Below are 20,920 nucleotides of genomic sequence, written 5' to 3' on the forward strand. Positions count from 1 at the left end.
TTAGATTATATAATTCTGTCCTATGGATCAACACAGAATAACCCTACTCTTTGTATGTATTTCCTTTTTGTTCCTGAAATGTCCTCTAGAAACAATGCCTAAGCCTTTACCTTTACTCTTACCTTTGCTAATACATGCAGTCTGTTATTGCTCTCTATCTTTTTGAATTTATCTATTGCTGTTTTATGCTTTTCTTTAAATTGTCTTCATCTTGCCCCTTCTCAAGTATCTACAGTAAGTCTCTACTGCCTTTCATTTTTAGTGTGTCTATGGTCTGGCCCACGGTTACCTATTTAAATCTCCCAGTTTGTACCTTCTGCTCTAACATATTGTTGGCAGGAAATGATTCTTCCATTCCTGATGCTTCTTTCCAAGGAGGTGGAAGTCTACTGCAGTCTACTCCTGCTTTTCTCTGTCCCTGTACTGTCCCTGTCTCTGGTATACAGAAGTGATTTAGCTGATGGGTAAATTTGAGAATAATAAACTGGGCATGCTTACATCAGCTTTCTTTTCTCCTACCTGGAATTTCCTTTCTCCTACTGGGATTGAGATACCCACAGAGAATAGAAGTCCTCCATCAGTAAGAGTGATATTTTGGCCTCCACCTGTCTTTTAACTTCTATAGAACCTAGGTAGGGAACTGAGGAGTTATTTATTGTGCCCTCTGAAAAATGCAATTCACCATGTTCCTTCCCAGCTATGGAGAGTCTGAAATCCCACAAATCATTACAACTAAAAGGTAGTGCCTTTACAGCAAAAGAAACTACCATCAGAGTGAACAGGCAACCTACAGAATGAGAAAAAAAATTTTGCAATCTACCCATCTGACTAAGGGCTAATATCCAGAATCTACAAAGAACTTAAGCAAACTTACAAGAAAAAATCAAACAACCCCATTAAAAAGTGGGTGAAGGATATGAACAGACACTTCTCAAAAGAAGACTTTTATGCAGCCAACAGACACATGAAAAAATGCTCATCATCACTGGCCATCAGAGAGATGCAAATCAAAACCACAATGAGATACCATCTCATACCAGTTAGAATGGCAATCATTAAAAAGTCAGGAAACAACAGATGCTGGAGAAGATGTGGGGAAGTAGGAACACTTTTACACTGTTAGCAGAACTACAAACTAGTTCAACCATTGTGGAAGACAGTGTGGCGATTCCTCAAGGATCTAGAACTAGAAATACCATTTGACCCAGCCATCCAATTACTGGGTATATACCCAAAGGATTATAAATCATGCTGCTATAAAGACACATGCACACGTATGTTTATTGTCACACTATTCACAATAGCAAAGACTTGGAACCAACTCAAATGTCCATCAATGATAGACTGGATTAAGAAAATGTGGCACATATACACCATGGAATACTATGCAGCCATAAAAAAAGGATGAGTTCATGTCCTTTGTAGGGATATGGATGAAGCTGGACACCATCATTCTGAGCAAACTATCACAAGGACAGAAAACCGAACACCACATGTTCTCACTCATAGGTGGGAATTGAACAATGAGAACACTTGGACACAGGATGGGGAATATCATACACCAGGGCATGTCATGGGGTGGGGGAAACGGGGAGGGATAGCATTAGGAGATATAACTAATGTAAACGATGAGTTAATTGGTGCAGCACACCAACATGGCACATGTATACATATGTAACAAACCTGCACATTGTGTACATGTACCCCAAACTTAAAGTATAATAATAAAAAAATTTAAAAAATAAATAAATAAAAGGTAGTGCCTTTAATCTTGCCCAAGGTAGTCCTGCAGCCTTTCAAAGAGCTTAATTAAGCCCGTAGTAAGAAATATTGTATTTTACCAGGTTGTATGTAGGTCATAGAGAATGTGATTGTGCCCTCACCACCATCAGCAGCGTGGGATGTGTGTGTGTTGGAGGGCAATGAAGAAAGACTAGTTGACTCACAAAATATTTGTTCTTGCCCATAAATCTGTGGTTCTGAGAAAGACAAAGACCTAGAAGAACATCCAGATGATCGGGAGACAGTGTTTCCCTCCTTTGTCACATCAGGGCCCGCATAGAGAATGACAATACTTCTATGAATCTCTGGGGTAAACAACAAAGTCCACTCACTCTCTGACAGAAGTGACCAGCCCAGTGGTTCTAACCACCTCAGTCCTTACCTAGGTGCTTCAAAGGCCAAGAAACTCAGTGTCTTAGCACAACCATGTGCCTATGCACATCAGCTCAAAAACTCTGCCTTAAGTCCAGTGACCAGAGCTTATTTGTATTTCTTTCTCTAGAATCTAGCAGAGGGTTCTAGCACTCAAAAATCTTTATTGAAAGATAGACATGGGCTGGCACGGTGGCTCATGCCTGTAATCCCAGCACTTTGGGAGGCCGAGGTGGGTGAATCACCTGAGGTCAAAGAGTTCGAGACCAGCCTGGCCAACATGGTGAAACATTGACCCTACTAAAAATACAAAAAATAAGCCAGGCATGGTGGGGAGTGCCTGTAATCCCAGCTACTCGAGAGGCTGAGGCAGGAGGATTGCTTAAATCCAGGAAGTGGAGGTTGGATTGAGCCAAGATCGCGTTACTACACTCCAGCCTGGGCAACAGAGCCGGAGTCCGTCTCAAGAGAAAAAAGAAAGACATACATGAACACACAGGCTCCTTCTAACCCCAGGGAATGGAAGGTGCAGGATTCAAATAGCCGAAGTCCTCAGAATAGTGTACTGACTATTCAGAATCAGCTTGATCAGAGAAACTTGATGTTAATACTCATGTGTCATTTGCATGGATTTTTTAAAAACATAATAAAATGCAGGTGACAGTGTCAGACAGGCACACGTTCATTGCTGGTAGAAACACAAACAGGTGCCACTATTCTGGAAATGTGAACTATAAACCTAAATGTTTTCATACTCTTGGACTTGAAAATAAAAATTTATACCTAAAGATATTTATTATAGCATTATTTTGCACAACAATACGGCATTAGATAAATTGTGTGATGGAATTTTATAAAGTTTTATTGGCATCATTTATGAAGAGTGTTGGTGACATAGGAAAGTACTTCTCTTGTACTATTAGGAGATTGAAAATAGAATACAAAGTGGTATATAAATTATAATTTCAACCATTTAAAAAATATATATACACATCAATATTCCAAAAATAACCAAATAATCACTGAGTGATAGCATTATCGACAATTATTGGTTTCTTAGTTTCTTTTCTTTGCCTTCCCTTTTCTTTTTTCTTTTTTTTTGAGACAGAGTTTTGCTCTTGTCACCCAGGCTGGAGTGCAATGGCACAACTTCAGCTCACTGCAACCTCCATCTCCGAGGTTCAAGTGATTCTCCCTCCTCAGCCTCCCAAGTAGTTGGAACTACAGGCAGGTGTACCCAGCTAATTTTTTTGTATTTTTAGTAGTGACGGGGTTTCACCATGTTGGCCAGGCTGGTCTCGAACTCCTGACCTCAGGTAATTCCACCCATCTCGGCCTCCCAAAGTGCTGGGATTACAGGCATGAGCCACCGTGCTCAGCCTACCTTTCTATATTTTCTAAATTTTCTACAGTAATGCTGCCTTAGTTGTATAATCATAAAATATTTTAGTAAAATCATATTTATGGGATCTGTAATGAGATAGTAAATGCTTATAACAGTAAGCAAATTAAGATGCATAATTGTATATATAGCATGACTACAACATTTAACATTTGTAAAATATATATTTAGAAAGGAAAACTCCAAAATAATAACTGTGGTTGTTTTTGGATAATAAGATTGAGCAATTCTCATTCTCCTTTCTACTTTTCTGCATTTTTCAATTTCAAACAATGAAAATGTATTGATCTTATGATGATAACAACAATAAAATTCCGTGTTTTTTAGTTCAAAATTTAACTCAGGCTTATTTTGGTAGAATTTTCAAAGTAGAAGATTAAGGAAAGCTAAGTTGGAGGAGGACCTAATTATTATCCGAGAAAGAACTCTTTGGCAAAAACATCAGTGAGGTTAAAACAGTCTCATTGTAGCTGAAAAAGACCCCATTCAACTCGATTTTCATAATCTAGCTTGCAGTCACTGTTAGACTTGAGAACAGCAGTTAAACTTTGACATTTTCGGCACTCTGACTTTTCTTTCTATTCCAACAACTCACAGCTATGTCAATTTTTAAATTTAAAGCATCTCTGGAAACAAGAGACTGTTTAACAGACATAAAGACAATAAAAATACAATGTCCCCTTATTGTCTTTTTCATGTTCAACGTGTTTTACTAAGATTCATTTGTCAAGAAGTGACAGATGTGGAGAGTTTACCAAAAAAGGACACAGCCTTTAGCATATAATCAGGGAGAATTTCTTTCTGCTGATCCATGTTGACGTTAACTAGCAATATGGTTGCTTGGCATTTCCTCCCTGGAAGTGAATTTGCCCTGTTACTGGAATATCTTTCTTCCGCTTCATAAATCTGATAGTGTGAGCATCAGGAAGCCCTGTTACTGTCCGACACTACTTCTAGTGGGCTGGAACATAAGCAGCTCCATGTTTATGACAATTCTGACTGCTTACGGGTGAAAAGAAACAGAAAAAAAAACCAAGAAGGCTATCAAAATGCAAAATAATTCAAATGGCGAAATTAATCTCTTCCATTTTTTTGGAATATAATCTGCCAATCACTTTGTGCTTTAATGTGCTGACAGTGAAAAGAAGAAATTAATCTGAAGCAGCATTTTAGCTGATAATGAATTATCCATTTGAAACTAAGATTTTTTTCTAATGGAGCATGCAGTGTATCAGAGAAAGTATCAAGAAGTCTCCTTCCCCTCATCCCACCCTGAGGGTATAACACTGAGTTGCTCTACCATTAACACAGGGATTCATTGATACACTAGATCTTTTGAAACCTGTCCAAACATTTCTCTCTATTCTTTCTACTCATACAGTAAATTATCATGTGATGGAATTTTATAAAGCTTTTTAGACATCATTTATGGAGAGTTTTGTTGACATAGGAAAGTACTTCTCTTGCACTATTAGATGATTAAAAATAGAATACAAAGTGATATAAAATTATAATTTCAACCAGAATATTCCCAAAATAACCAAATAACACTGAGTTATTATGGGCAATTATTGGTTTCTTCTCTTTACCTTTCTATATTTTCTAAATTCTCTAATATTAAAGTGAAAAATAGAATGTGTATACAGGTGAATAAATGTCAAAAGGCTGTGGAGTAAAATATGAAGAACAGAAGAAAGGATATTGTGGCAGAGGATGCTAGCTGCTCACCAATGTCTAATTGCTCTCTTTCCTGGGCACACAGGTAAACTACATTTCCCAGCCTCCCCTGAAGTTATGAGCAGTCAGTCACACGGCTATGTTCTGGCCAATGGAATGCCAGCAGGAGAGAGACATCACTTCTGGACCTGGACCAGAAGAACCTCCATGTGCAATCCTGTCTCTCTTGCTTCACCTGCCAGTTGAATGGAGAAGTCCTCAATGACATTTAAAAAAAAAAAGAAAAAGAAAAACTGTGAAGAAATAACAGAGGAGAGCTACCCAGGAACTGCTTGTCCACAAATGCTCATATTGAACTATTACATGAGCAAAAACTAAACTTTTATTATATTAAACCACTGAAATGTTGAGGTTCTTTGTTTCAGCAGTTAGTCTACCCTACGACCATAATTACATCTATTTAAACAACTGTTGAAACAGCCATCCACATAGAGAACTTCACCTATGTTATGTCCATGATGAAAAGCAGAAGCTTAAAAAATGACAAATCTATGTTTTCAGCCCACAGATAAATAATTCAAATTACTGTTTGATTTTACAAATCCCTTGTTCTCTAGATGTGGTGAAACATTTAAAACGTTTTTGCTAACTTGGTGGCCATCAATCTGAGAACATCACATCACTCTGCATAGGAAGTGATTGGATTTAGATATGGAGTAAGACATCACAGAAGAGGTAGCACTTCAGCTCAATCTTGAAATATGAGAAAGAGCAAAACATGTGATTAGTGTCCAAGAATTTTAAACAGGAAAGGGTTCATAAGATAAGAAAACTAAGAGCCAGAGAGGCTGGAACTTGTCCAAGGTCACACTACTATACTGTAGCAATCTTTGGTTTAGATGAGGAATTCCTTCACTTCCAGGCTGTTTCTTGTCTTTCCCATTTTCCTCCATATTAATTCACATAGCAAAGTATTTTTTGTAAATTATCTGTTATTAGGCAATGACTGCATGCATTTTCAAAATTTTTAATATCTGTCTACACACACACACACACACACACATACATCCATAAACATACCTGAATGTATGTAGGTATGTTCCTAGCTGAACCGCAGCAGATCCTCTAATACAATTGTATCCATAATTAAGGAAAACTTCTCCATTCCTACTGACTTCAAATTGCAAATATCTAGCCACGTATACTGTGTGGTAACTAGTCTCCTAAGATGGACACCAAATTTCATACCTCGTGGTATCCATGCCCTCGTGTGGTTCTCTCCTACACTGACTTAAGATTCCCAATCAAGTGTGTTCGAAGTGGCAGAGCACCAATTTCAGCCTTTAAAAGAACTGGCTGCTGCTTCTTCCTCCCTCTTGGAACATCCAATTTGTGGAGTCCAGAGCCACAGTGTAAGTACAGCCATGTAACTACGGCGGGCGCAGTGGCTCATGCCTGCAATCCCAGCACTCTGGGCGGCTGAGGCAGGTGGATCACTTGAGGTCAGGGGTTCGAGACCAGCCTGGCCAACATGGTGAAACTATGTCTCTACTAAAAATACAAAAATTAGCCGGGCATGGTGGCACATGCCTGCAATCCCAGCTACTCGGGAGGCTAAGGCACAAAAATCGCCTGAACCTGGGAGGTGGAAGCTGCAGGGAGCTGAGATCGTGCCACTGCACTCCAGCCTGGGCCTGGGCGACAGAGTGAGATTCTGTCTCAAGAAAGAAAGAAGGAAGTACAGCTGCGTGACTAGAACGACCACACAGAGAGGCCATATGGAGAAGGATAGAGACCTAGCTGTCTCGGGAGCCCAGTTGCAGCCACCAGGTGACCTCCACCACAGCCAATATCTGACTGCAGCCACAAGAAAGACCCCAGTTAAACCAGTAGAACTTCATGGCTGTGCCCAGTCAACCACAGAGCAATGAGAGCTAATAAACTGGTTATTGTTTAAAGCACTCACTAAGTTTTAAGGTAGTTGGTTAGACAGCAATACACAACCAAAACAGAATTTGATTCACAGAAGTAGGGTATTGCCATAACAAAACCCTAAAACATATGGCATGGGCTTTGCAATTCAGTGGCAGGCAGAAGCTGGAAAGCTCCTTGAGGAGATGAATAGGGAAGGCTTGAAGGACACCGAAGAAATTGCTATTGGAAACTGGAGAACATGACCTGAATTATGTGCAGACCAATTAGCAAAACTATCTCCTGTAGCATGAAGACAAGAAGAATATGTCATAAACAGATAGCTCTGGCTAGGAGATTTTCAGTCAGAATGTGGTCAACTTCTCCGTATCCATGGGTTCTGCCTCCATGGGTTCCTCATCCGTTGGTTCAACCAACCACGGATGGAAAATATTCAAATAAATAATAATAGTACAGCAATAAAAATAATACAAATTTTTAAAATGCAGTACAACAACTATTTACATAGCATTTACATTGTATCTGGTATTATAAGTAATCTAGAGATGTTTTAAAGTATACGGAAGGATGTGCATAGTTTATATGCAAATACTATACCATTTTATATAAGAGACTTGAGCATCCTCAAATTCTGGTATCTGCAGTGTTCCTGGAACCAACTCCCCACACATACGACTGTATCGAAAGCACCAACTGGTTTCTTTTGGCTGCCTGTGTTAACATACAAGAGGAGCAAAATGAACTAAAAAAGTAATTCTTCAGTTTTTAAACAAAATTAGGAGAAATATACAGAATTTAGGGCTTTCTGGATTCAAAAATAAAACTTTCTCTTTTCTAGCTCCTCCAGGCAGCAAAAGATCCTGGAAGAGATGACCTGAGAGCAAAGACCAAATCCAGGACCCTTCTGGCAAAACATGATCCCAAGAGTAATTTTGCATCAGTGAGGTGGCTAATTTGTTGAGACCTTAGGAAGTGTTGAGGATATTCCTCATAGACTCTTTTATCTACACAGAAAGACTTCTAAGAACCTTAAATGGCATGTCTTATACACAATCTCACCCAGACAATAGAGCTCCTGAGAATATTAAGACGTTGTTCCACAGTACCCTGATTCCCAGGCCAAGGTAGGGGGGTCTGTCTCAAAAACAATTGTGCATGTGGCTTCTGTCTAATCAAGTGACCCTGTAAGATTTATAGCACACTTGCACAGTTTAAGAAATCTGTACTCATAAGGTACCATCAGGTTGGACTAAAAGACGCAAACATAGTTTAAAATGAAAAGAAGTCTGAGATATGTTCATCGGCTTGCTCCTTTCCGCCCGTGGATGCCACCAAAGAAGCATCATTAAAGTCTCTCTTCTTCCTGCTGTCATGTCTAAATCAGAGTCTCCCAAAGAGCCCGAACAGCTGAGGAAGCTCTTCATTGGAGGGCTGAGCTTTGAAACAACTGGTGAGAGCCTGAGGAGCCATTTTGAGCAATGGAGAATGCTCAGAGACTGTGTGGTCATGAGAAATCCAAACACCAAGCACGCCAGGGGCTTTGGATTTGTCACATATGCCACTGTGGAGGAGGTGGATGCAGCCATGAATGCAAGGCCACACAAGGTGGATGGAAGAGTGTGGAACCAAAGAGAGCTGTCTCAAGAGAAGATTCTCAAAGACCAGGTGCCCACTTACTGTGAAAAAGATATTTGTTGGTGGCATTAAAGAAGATACTGAAGAACATCACCTTAGAGATTATTTTGAACAGATGGAAAAATTGAAGTGATTGAAATCAGGACTGACCAAGGCAGTGGCATGAAAAGGGACTTTGCCTTTGTAACTTTGACGACGATGACTCTGTGGATAAGATTGTCATTCAGAAATACCTGTACTGTGAATGACCACAGCTGTGAAGTTAGGAAAGCCCTGTCAAAGGAAGAGATGGCTAGTGCTTCATCTAGCCAAAGAGGTCGAAGTGGTTCTGGAAACTTTGGTGGTGGTTGTGGAGGTGGTTTCGGTGGGAATGACAACTTTGGTCATGGAGGAAACTTCAATGGTTGTGGTGGCTTTGGTGGCAGCCATGGTGGTGGTGGATATGGTGGCAGTGGGGATGGCTATAATGGATTTGGTAATGATGGAAGCAATTTTGGAGGTGGTGGAAGCTACAATGACTTTGGCAATTACAACAATCAGTCTTCAAATTTTGGACCCATGAAGGAAGGATTGGAGGCAGAAGCTCTGGCCCCTGTGGTGATGATGACCAATACTTAGCCAAACCATGAAACCAAGGTGGCTATGGCTGTTCCAGTAGCAGCAGTAACTATGGCAGTGGCAGAAGATTTTAATTAGGAAACAAAGCTTAGCAGAAGAGGAGAGCCAGAGAAGTGACAGGGAAGCTACAGGTTACAACAGATTTGTGAACTCAGCCAAGCACAGTGGTGGCATGGTCTAGCTGCTACAAAGAAGACATGGTTTAGACAAATACTCATGTGTATGGGCAAAAAACTCGAGGACTGTATTTGTAACTAATTGTAGAACAGGTTATTTTAGTTTCTGTTCTGTGGAAAGTGTAAAGCATTCCAACAAAGGATTTTAATGTAGATTTTTTTTTTTTTTTGCACCCATGTGATTGATTGCTAAATGTAATAGTCTGATAATGATGCTGAATAAATGTCTTTAAAAAAATGAAAAGAAGTCGCTGGGCACTAAGTTTATATTGATAGAAAGCTGAGGAAGCTACTCAGCTGTAAATATAGGCCATTTCTTATGCAAAAGGAAAGATGACTCAGAGGGTGAAAACAAAAGCCCAAGTGGTGGAACCAAGAGCCACAGAGGACCACTCTAGGGAGTAGAAATGAATTTGGTCAAAGAATTGGCAACATTTTCTCAACTTAATTTCAGAATTGCTATGAACAAGCGACTGCTCTATGCTTCCTATTTTCCCTTTCATGAATGGGATTTCTATTTCAATTTTTCATCACTGCCTAGCCATTGTATTTGTCTGTTGGGTGGGAAGCAGATTCTTTGTCTTTTTACTTCATCAATCTTCAGGTTCACGGTAGCCGAACCCAAGAACCTTAGAAACCTTAAGCCAAACCCAAGAAACCTTAAGCTTGCCTAGATATGATTGAGGTGACATGATCCTGGATTTAAAGCTCAAACCTAATGCCATGATATAAGTAGACTTTAATGGCCTTGGAAGGGAGAAAAATGTATTTTGCATGGAGGAAGGACATACATCATTGAGAAACACAGGGTGGACTGTGGTGGCTAGTCTCTAAGGATGGCCATCCATCGTACCATGGCACTTGGTATTCATATCCTTGCATAAAGCCCTCCCACATTGAATCTGGGCTGGGTTGTGACTTGAGTTAACCAGTAGAATAAAGCAGAAGTAATGCTACACTATTTCTAAGCCTAGTCTTTAAAAGGATGTACTGATTTTGTTTCCTGCATCTTGGAATGCTGGCTTTGAGAAACCCTAAGCTGCCGCGTAAGAAGTTCTGCGACAGAGGCCATATGGAGTGGTCATAAGAACAGAAGAGGTCTTGAGTCTGCTTAGAGAATGAACAGGCACAGTGATCCCAGTAAAGCCCAGATGACTCTAACCACAGTCACCAACTGACGGCAACCACATGAGAGACTCCAAGTGAAACAAGCAGAACTGCCCACCTGAGTCAACCCATGAAACTATGAGAGATAATAAAATGATGCTTATTTTAAGCCACTAGGTTTTAGAGAGACTTGTTAACAGCAAAGATGATCAAAACATACTTATTTACATGACTCCTGAGGACTCCATGGCAATGAGTTTGAACCTATCCACAACCAAGGCTCAGAAATATATAGGCATGTCCAGTGGGCTTGGGAAGAGGGCCACCATAAGCCAGACTGCAGAGAGGAGTGTGCCACAGTGAGCCAGGCCTGAGGATAAGTGTTGACTAGATGGAAACATTTGTTCTGAGTTCAAATGAGGCTCAACTTAAGCCACACTCATCCATCCACCTGGTTCCCTATATACTATGGGGCTAAAAAGCAAGATTATCAGAAAAAAAAAAAGTTAAAAAAAAACCTTATCATCATGAGCCTAAGCAATTCTGCCAGAAAGATAACTTTTTTCTCTTCCACCTCACTCTCATCCGTTGTCCCAATCCCTACTGAAGAGTGGAGCCAAAAAAAAAATGTAACCAACAAACCAGAGAAAGGAGTGAACACCAAAGATGGCAAACAGTTTAGTTCCCCTGGGTACACACTCCAAGTACAGTAATAGAGAGTTAGGCACTATCAATGTGGACAATGTGGACAATCGTTAATAATAATTAATGAGGGACAATGAGGGAAGCTGCCGAAACAGAAGGCTGGCAGACATAGGCTGTTGACATAAACTATATGAGAAATAAACTCCCATTTTTGTAGATTCACAGAGAGAAGAAAGATTGAGGTAAGGTGAGAAGGTAAGGTGAGTGATGCTATTAATTAACATGCATATAGGGAAAAACAGTTGAAATCATCACATCCAGAAGCCAGAAACTTGTTGGAGACATTTGGGTTACATATGTGAATCCTTTATTGGACTTATCACAGTGAGCAAATACCATATTCTTAATCATCTTTCTATCTGTAGTTCCCAGGACCATGGCTGGTACAGAACAGGTCTCAGTCAGTATTGGCTTAGAAGTATTATGGCAATCAGAAATAAATTAAAAAGTGGCTGAGTGTGGTCCAGCATTTTGGGAGACTGAGGCAGGCAGATCACTTGAGGTCAGGGGTTTGAGACCAGCCTGGCAAACATGGTAAAACCCCAACTCTACTAAAAAATACAAAAAAAAAAAAAAAAATTAGCCAGGCATTGTGGTGCAGGCCTGTAATCCCAGCTTGGCAGGCTGAGGCAGGAGAATCGCTTGAACCCAGGAAGCAGAGATTGTGGTAAGCCAAGATGGTGCCACTGCACTCCAGCCTGGGCAACAGAGTGAGAGTCCATTTCAAAAAAAAAAAAAAAAAAAAAGAGAGCTGTTCCAAGATGGCCGAATAGGAACAGCTCTAGTCTGTAGCTCCCAGTGTGATCGATCCAGAAGACGGGTGATTTCTGCATTTCCAACTGAGGTACCTGGTTCATCTCACTGGGTCTGGTTGGAGAGTGGGTGCAGCCCACAGAGGGTAAGCCGAAGCAGGGCAGGGTGTTGCCTCACCTAGGAAGTGCAAGGGGTCAGGGGATTTCCCTTTCCTAGCCAAGGGAAGTCATGACAGACTGTACCTGGAAAAATGGGACACTCCCACTCAAGTGCTGCACTTTTCCAACCATCTTAGAAAACAGCACACCAGGAGATTATATCCCGTGCCTGGTTCAGCAGGTCCCACGCCCATGGAGCCTTGCTCACTGTTAGCACAGCAGTCTGAGATTGACCTGCAAGGCAGCAGCCGGCAGGGGGAGGGGCATCCGCCATTGCTGAGGCTTGAGTAGGTAAACAAAGTGGCTGGGAAGGTCAAACTGGGCAGAGCCCACCGCAGAGCAGCAAGGCTTGCTGCCTCTATAGGCTCCACCTCTGGGGGCAGGGCATAGCTGAACAAAAGACAGCAGAAACTTCTGCAGACTCAAACGTCTCTGTCTGACAGCTCTGAAGAGAGCAGTGGTTCTCTCAGCACAGTGTTTGAGCTCTGAGAACGGACAGATCGCCTCCTCAAGTGGGTCCCTGACCCCCAGGTAGCCTAACTGGGAGACACCTCCCAGTAGGGGTCGACTGACACCTCATACAGGTGGGTGCCCCTCTGTGACAAAGCTTCCAGAGGAAGGATCAGGCAGCAATATTTTCTGTTCTGCAATATTTTCTGTTCTGCAATATTTTCTGTTCTACAGCCTCCGCTGGTGATACCCAGGCAAACAGGGTCTGGAGTGAACCTCCAGCAAACTCCAACAGACCTGCAGCTGAGGGACCTGACTGTTAGAAGGAAAAATAACAAACAGAAAGGAATAGCATCAACATCAACAGAAAGGACATCCACACCAAAATCCCATCTATAGGTCACCAACATCAAAGACCAAAGGTAGATAAAACCACAAAGATGGGGAGAAATCAGAGCAGAAAAGCTGAAAATTCAAAAAATCAGAGCACCTCTTCTCCCCCAAAGCATTGTAGCTCCTCGCCAGCAACAGAACAAAGCTGGACAGAGAATGACTTTGACGAGTTGACAGAAGTAGGCTTCAGAAGGTCGGTAATAACAAACTTCTCCGAGCTAATGGAGGAAGTTTGAACCCATCTCAAGGAACCTAAAAACCTTGAAAAAAGATTAGATGATTGGCTAACTGAATAAACAGAGTAGAGAACACCTTAAATGACCTGATGGAGCTGAAAACCATGGCACGAGAACTACGTGACACATGCACAAGCTTCAATAGCTGATTCAATCAAGTGGAAGAAAGGGTATCAGTGATTGAAGATGAAATTAATGAAATAAAGTGAGAAGTTTAGAGAAAAAAGAGCAAAAAGAATGAACAAGTCCTCCAAGAGATATAGGACTATGTGTAAAGACCAAATCTACATTTGATTGGTGTACCTGAAAGTGATGAGGAGAACGAAACCAAGTTGGAAAACACTCTTCAGGATATTACCCAGGAGAACTTCCCCAAACTAGCAAGGCAGGCCAACATTCAAATTCAGGAAATACATAGAACACCACAAAGATACTCCCCAAGAAAAGCAACCCCAAGACACATAATTGTCAGATTCACCAAGGTTGAAATAAAGGAAAAAATGTTAAGGGCAGCCAGAGAGAAAGGTCGGGTTGCCCACAAAGGGAAGCCCATCAGACTAATAGCGGATCTCTCAGCAGAAACTCTACAAGCCAGAAGAGAGTGGGGGCCAATATTCAACATTCTTAAAGAAAAGAATTTTCAACCCAGAATTTCATATCCAGCCAAACTAAGCTTCATAAGTGAAGGAGAAATAAAATCCTTTACAGACAAGCAAATGCTGAGAGATTTTGTCACCACCAGACCTGTCTTATAGGAGCTCCTGAAGGAAGCACTAAACATGGAAAGGAAAAACCGGTACCAGTCACTGCAAAAACATGCCAAATTGTAAAGATCATCGATGCTATGAAGAAACTGCATCAATTAATGGGCAAAATAACCAGCTAACATCATAATGACAGGATCAAATTTACACATAACAATATTAACCTTAAATATAAATGGGCTAAATGCCCCAATTAAAAAGACATAGACTGGCAAATTGGATAAAGAGTCAAGGCCCATCAGTGTGCTGTATTCAGGAGACCCATCTCATGTGCAAAGACACACATAGGCTCAAAATAAAGGGATAGAGGAAGATGTATCAAGCAAATGGAAAGCAAAAAAAAGCAGGGGTTGCAATCCTAGTCTCTGATAAAACAGACTTTAAACCACCAAAGATCAAAAGAGACAAAGAAGGCCATTACATAATGGTAAAGGGATCAATTCAACAAGAAGAGCTAACTATCCTAAATATATATGCACTCAATACAGGAGCACCCAGATTCATAAAGCAAGTCCTTAGAGACCTACAAAGAGACTTAGACTCCCACACAATAATAATGGGAGACTTTAACATCCCACTGTCAATATTAGACAGATCAATGAGACAGAGGTTAACAAGGATATCCAGGACTTGAACTCAGCTCTGCACCAAGTGGACCTAATAAACATCTACAGAACTCTTCATACCAAATCAACAGAATATACATTTTTCTCAGCACTACATAGCACGTATTGCAAACTTGACAACATAATTGGAAGTAAAGCACTCCTCAGCAAACATAAAAGAACAGAAATCACAACAAACTGTCTCTCAGACCACAGTGCAATCAAATTAGAACCCAGGATTAAGAAACTCACTCAAAATCACTCAACTACATGGAAACTGAACAACCTGCTGGGTAAATAATGAAATGAAGGCAGAAATAAAGATGTTCTTTGAAACCAATGAGAACAAAGACACAACATACCAGAATCTCTGGGGTACATATAAAGCAGTGTGTAGAGGGAAATTTATAGCATCAAATTCCCACAAGAGAAAGCTGGAAAGATCTAAAATCAACACCCTAACATCACAGTTAAAAGAACCAGAGAAGCAAGAGCAAACAAATTCAAAAGCTAGTAGAAGGCAAGAAATAACTGAGATCAGAGCAGAACTGAAGGAGATAGAGACACAAAAAAAAATCCTTCAAAAAATCAATGAATCCAGGAGCTGGTTTTTTGAAAAGATCAACAAAATTGATAGACTGCTAGTAAAGAAGAAAAGAGAGAAGAATCAAATAGGCACAATAAAAAATTATAATGGGATATCACCACCAATCCCACAGAAATACAAACTACCATAGAGAATACTATACACACCTCTACACAAATGAACTAGAAAATCTAGAAGAAATGGATGAATTCCTGGACATATACACTCTCCCAAGACTAAACCAGGAAGAAGTGGAATTTCTGAATAGACCAATAACAGGCTCTGAAATTGAGCCAATAATTAATAGCCTGCCAACCAAAAAAAGTCCAAGACCAGATGGATTCATAGCCTAATTCTACCAGAGGTACAAAGAGGAGCTGCTACCATTCCTTCTGAAACCATTCCAATCAATAGAAAATAGGGAATCCTCCCTAACTCATTTTATGAGGCCAGCATCATCCTGATACCAAAGCCTGGCAAAGACACAACCAAAAAAAGAGAATTTTAGATCAATGTGCCTGATGAACATCGATGCAAAAATCCTCAATAAAATATCGGCAAACCAAATCCAGCAGCACATCCACCACGATCAAGAAAGCTTATCCACCACGATCAAGTCGGCTTCATCCCTGGGATGCAAGTCTGGTTCAACATACACGAATCAATAAACGTAGTCCTTCACATAAACAGAACCAATGATAGAAACCACTTGATTATCTCAATAGATGCAGAAAAGGCCTTCAACAAAATTCAACAGCCCTTCATGCTAAAAACTCTCAAGAAACTGGGTATTGATGGAACGTATCTCAAAATAATAAAAGCTATTTATGAAAAACCCACAGCCAATATCATACTGAATGGGCAAAAACTGGAAGCATTCCCTATGAAAACCAGCACAAGACAAGGATGCCCTCTCTCACCACTCCTATTCAACATAGTGTTGGAAGTTCTGGCCACGGCAATCAGGCAAGAGAAAGAAATAAAGGGTATTGAATCAGGAAAAGAAGAAGTCACATTGCCCCTGTGACATGATTATACATTTAGTATAATCAGATGACATGATTATACATTTAGAAAACCCCATCGTCTCAGCCCAAAATCTCCGTAAGCTGATAAGCAACTTCAGCGAAGTCTCAGGATACAAAACCAATGTGTGAAAATCACAAGCATTCTTATACACCAATAACAGACTGACAGAGAGTCAAATCATGAGTGAACTCCCATTCACCATTCATAATTGCTACAAAGAGAATAAAATACCTAGGAATCCAACTTACAAGGGATGTGAAGGACCTCTTCAAGGAGAATACAAATCACTGCTCAACAAAATAAAAGAGGACACAAACAAATGGAAAAACATTCCATGCTCATGGATAGGAGGAATAAATATCGTGAAAATGGCCATACTGCCCAAGGTAATTTATAGATTCAATGCCATCCCCATCAAGCTACCAATGACTTTCCTCACAGAATTGAAAAAAACTACTTTAAAGTTCATATGGAACCAAAATAGAGCCCACATTGGAAAGACAATCCTAAGCAAGAAAAAAAACAAAGCATCATGCTACCTGACTTCAAACTATACTACAAGGCTACAGTAACCAAAACAGCATGGTACTGGTACCAAAACAGAGATATAGACCAATGGAACAGAACAGAGGTCTCAGAAATAACACCACACATCTACAACCATCTGATCTTTGACAAACCTGATAAAAAGAAATGGAGAAAGAATTCCCTATTTAATAAATGATGCTGGGAAAACTGGCTAGCCATATGTAGAAAGCTGAAACTGGATCCCTTCCTTACACCTAATACAAAAATTAATTCAAGGTGGATTAAAGACTTAAATGTTAGACCTGAAACCATAAAAACCCTAGAAGAAAACCTAGGCAATACCATTCAGGACATAGGCATGGGCAAGGACTTCATGACTAAAACACCAAAAGCAACGGCAACAAAAGCCAAAATAGACAAATGGGATCTAATTAAACTAAAGAACTACTGCACAGCAAAAGAAACTACCATCAGAGTGAACAGGCAACCTACAGAATGGGAGAAAAGTTTTGCAATCTACCCATCTGACAAAGGGCTATTATCCAGAATCTACGCAGAACTTAAACAAATTTACAAGAAAAAAATCAAACAACTCCATCAAAAAGTGGGCGAAGGATATGAAGAGATACTTCTCAAAAGAAGACATTTATGCAGCCAACAGACATACAAAAAAAAAGGCTCATCATCACTGGTCATTAGAGAAATGCAAATCAAAACCACAATGTGATGCCATCTCATGCCAGTTAGAATGACAATCATTAAAAAGTCAGGAAACAACAGATGCTGGAGAGGATGTGGAGAAATAGGAACACTTTTACACTGTTGGTGGGAGTGTAAATTGGTTTAACCATTGTGGAAGACAGTGTGGCAATTCCTCAAGGATCTAGAACTAGAAATGCCATTTGACCCAGCCATCCCATTACTGGGTATATACCCAGAGGAGTATAAATCATGCTACTATAAAGACACATGCACATGTATGTTTATTGTGGCACTATTCACAATAGCAAAGACTTGGAACCAACCCAAATGTCCATCAATGATAGACTGGATTAAGAAAATGTGGCACATATACACCATGGAATACTGTGCAGCCATAAAAAAGGATGAGTTCATGTCCTTTGCAGGGACATGGATGAAGCTGGAAACCATCATTCTGAGCAAACTATCACAAGGACAGAAAACCAAACACCACATGTTCTCACTCATAGGTGGGGACTGAACAATGAGAACACTAGGACACAGGGAGGGGAACATAACACACTGGGGCCTATCAGGGAGTGGGGGGTTGGGGGAGGGATAGCATTAGGGGAAATACCCAATGTAAATGACGAGTTAATGGGTGCAGCAAACCAACATGGCACATGTAGGTATACATGTGTAACAAGGCTGCACATTGTGCACATGTACCCTAGAACTTAAAGTATAATAATAATAAAAAAGAAAGAAATGAAAAAGTTATAATGACCTGAACTGGAGTCAAATATGCATTCTGGATTTATCTGTTATTATTTGGAATGGCCCTTTGTGTTTAAGTCAAACTACAGTTGCCGTATGTCAGGTAGAAAAGTCACTGGTAAATACTAAGAGTAAAATATGAGTCATCCCAATTAACATTGGCTATAACTCAACCGAAGGGAGGATGTCCAGAAATATAGTCAATCGGTGATGAGAGAGAGGTGTGATAATGAGTCTTTTTACTATTAGAGGAATCCATTTGTCTCATCAATCACCTTCCATGTGCAGAAATCTAAGGGGAATAATACCATCTCCTTAAGAAAGTGACAGATCAAGACAAAAAACACACACTTACTGAGAACCAGTTTACACAGTACAGAAAAGTCCTGTTAATTGTGTTACTTCTCCTGACACCTTCCTTAATAAACACCCTGAGGTTACTAGGATAACACGAGGAAGTCAGAGCCTAGTTTGACTGATGGATACTTAAGAAACTTTATTGATTTCATGATACCAAGTTCCAGGACTCAACTTTGATAACAGTTATATGAAGAATTAGATTTGTGCAAAAGTAGTTGCAGTTTTTGCCATTACTTTTAATGGAAAAAAATCGCAATTACTTTTGCAGAAACCTAATATGTCCCTGCCCGTGGCACAGTACTTTTCACAATTCCTGCCCAGTTCAGTTTCTCCCTCCTATTGTTACCAGACCCCACCACTCACCCAAGTTAGCCTTTGGCTCGGGGGTTTCCTTAGTATTGTCGCCTCCTTGTCATCAGAAGGATGTTGCCAGACCCCATGGGTCGGTGTGGACATGAAGCAACAATACTAAGGAAACCCCCGACCGAAAGGCTAACTTGGGTGAGTGGTGGGTCCAGTAACCTCTTTCTGGTGAACCACTGAAGGGACTAAAGTGAGTGGTGGGGTCCGGTAACATCTTTAGGACGAACCATGTTGGGGATGATACTGAAGGAAACTGCCCACCCCCCGCCCCAAAGGAAATAGACTGCAGCACTGATTGGCCGATTTGGGGTAAGTGGTGGGGTACCCGGGTAAATTATGAGATTGGGTTAGAGGCCCAATTTAGGACCTTGTTTAGCATATCATCAAGAAATAACCATAAAAATGGGCAACCAGGGCCGGGCGCGGTGGCTCACGCCTGTAATCCCAGCACTTTGGGAGGCTGAGGTGGGCAGATCACAAGGTCAGGAGATTGAGACCATCCAGGCTAACACTGTGAAACCCTGTCTCTACTAAAAAAAAAAAAAAAAAAAAAGAAAAAGAAAAAAAAAAAAAAATTACCCGAACATGGTGGCACGCCCCTGTAGTCCCAGCTACTCAGGAGGCTGAGGCAGGAGAATGGTGTGAACCAGGGGGGTGGAGTTGGCAGTGAGCCGAAATCAGGCCACCGCACTTCAGCCTGGGCAGCAGAGCCAGACTCCATCTCAAAAAAAAAGTGGGGGGAGGGGCAATCAGCAGCCCTCGGGGCTGCTCTGTCTATGGAGTAGCTATTCTTTTATTCCTTTGCTTTCTTAATAAACTTGCTTTCACTTTACTCTGTCAACTTGCTCTGAATTCTTTCTTGCGTGAAATCCAAGAACCCTCTCTTGGGGTCTGCATCTGGACCCCTTTCCAGTAACTCTGTCATCATTCAAACCACACCCAATAATAATTAGGAAGACTATTGTTAGGAGAGACTGTAAATATAATTTCCTTCAATTCAGTTTGGGTTTTTTGGGAGGGCAGTGGGTAGGTGTTCAGGGAACACACCTGTTTTTTTCCAGTTATACTGAGGTATAACTGACAAATAAAAATTATATATATACACATATATTTACAGTATATGCGATGTTTTGATATGTATCTAATTGAGAAATGACTACCACAATCAAGCTAATTAACATGCTCATCACTTCGCATAGATTTTTTGTTTGTAGTGAGAACATTTAAGATCTACTCCTAAACAAACTTCAAGTATAAAATAACAGTATTTTTAACTATAGTCACCTAGTCACCATGCTGTGTATTAGACGTATGGAACTTATTTTCCTTCAATTCAGTTTTGCTCATCTTTTGGAGTCTTATCCATTGTTTTCTTTTGGGAGGCTCTTGTACTTACCCATTAGCTGTGGAGAAAATCCCAGACAGGTCTATAGCCTCACACGGCCTGAATCATATTGCATCTCCAACATCCAATAAATACTAACTTTACATAAATCCTAAGGACACTATTTAACTATAGACCAAACATTAAAAATAAAAATAAAAATAAAAAAACTATAAAAAGCTTCTGTTGGTGTTGGCCACTAAAATCCATTTTACCTTCTTCTGGTAAGTGAACTTTTTTCAGAACTCATCTTTCTCCTACTTTCAATAGGGGAGCTTCAGAAGAGTTGAGCCCACAGTGTGGTCCAGGGGTGGGCATATAACCTGGGCTTAGCTAGTTGGAACCACACTGGCCACAGTAATTGGTCCATTGATGGGTCTATTATTCACTTAAACACACTGAAGCTAATTCTACACATTTGCTAGAGCAACTGAGAGAGGGGCTTCC

The 20,920-nt window shown here is 40.5% G+C and overlaps 1 pseudogene; it reads left to right on the forward strand.

Annotated features, from left to right (window-relative positions):
- Nucleotides 1-8,536: 8,536 nt before the first annotated feature.
- LOC126932003 (heterogeneous nuclear ribonucleoprotein A1-like) lies at nucleotides 8,537-9,492 on the forward strand (annotated as a pseudogene).
- Nucleotides 9,493-20,920: the final 11,428 nt, after the last annotated feature.

This window comes from Macaca thibetana, chromosome 12, assembly GCF_024542745.1.
Source record: "Macaca thibetana thibetana isolate TM-01 chromosome 12, ASM2454274v1, whole genome shotgun sequence".
NCBI classification, from domain to species: domain Eukaryota; kingdom Metazoa; phylum Chordata; class Mammalia; order Primates; family Cercopithecidae; genus Macaca; species Macaca thibetana.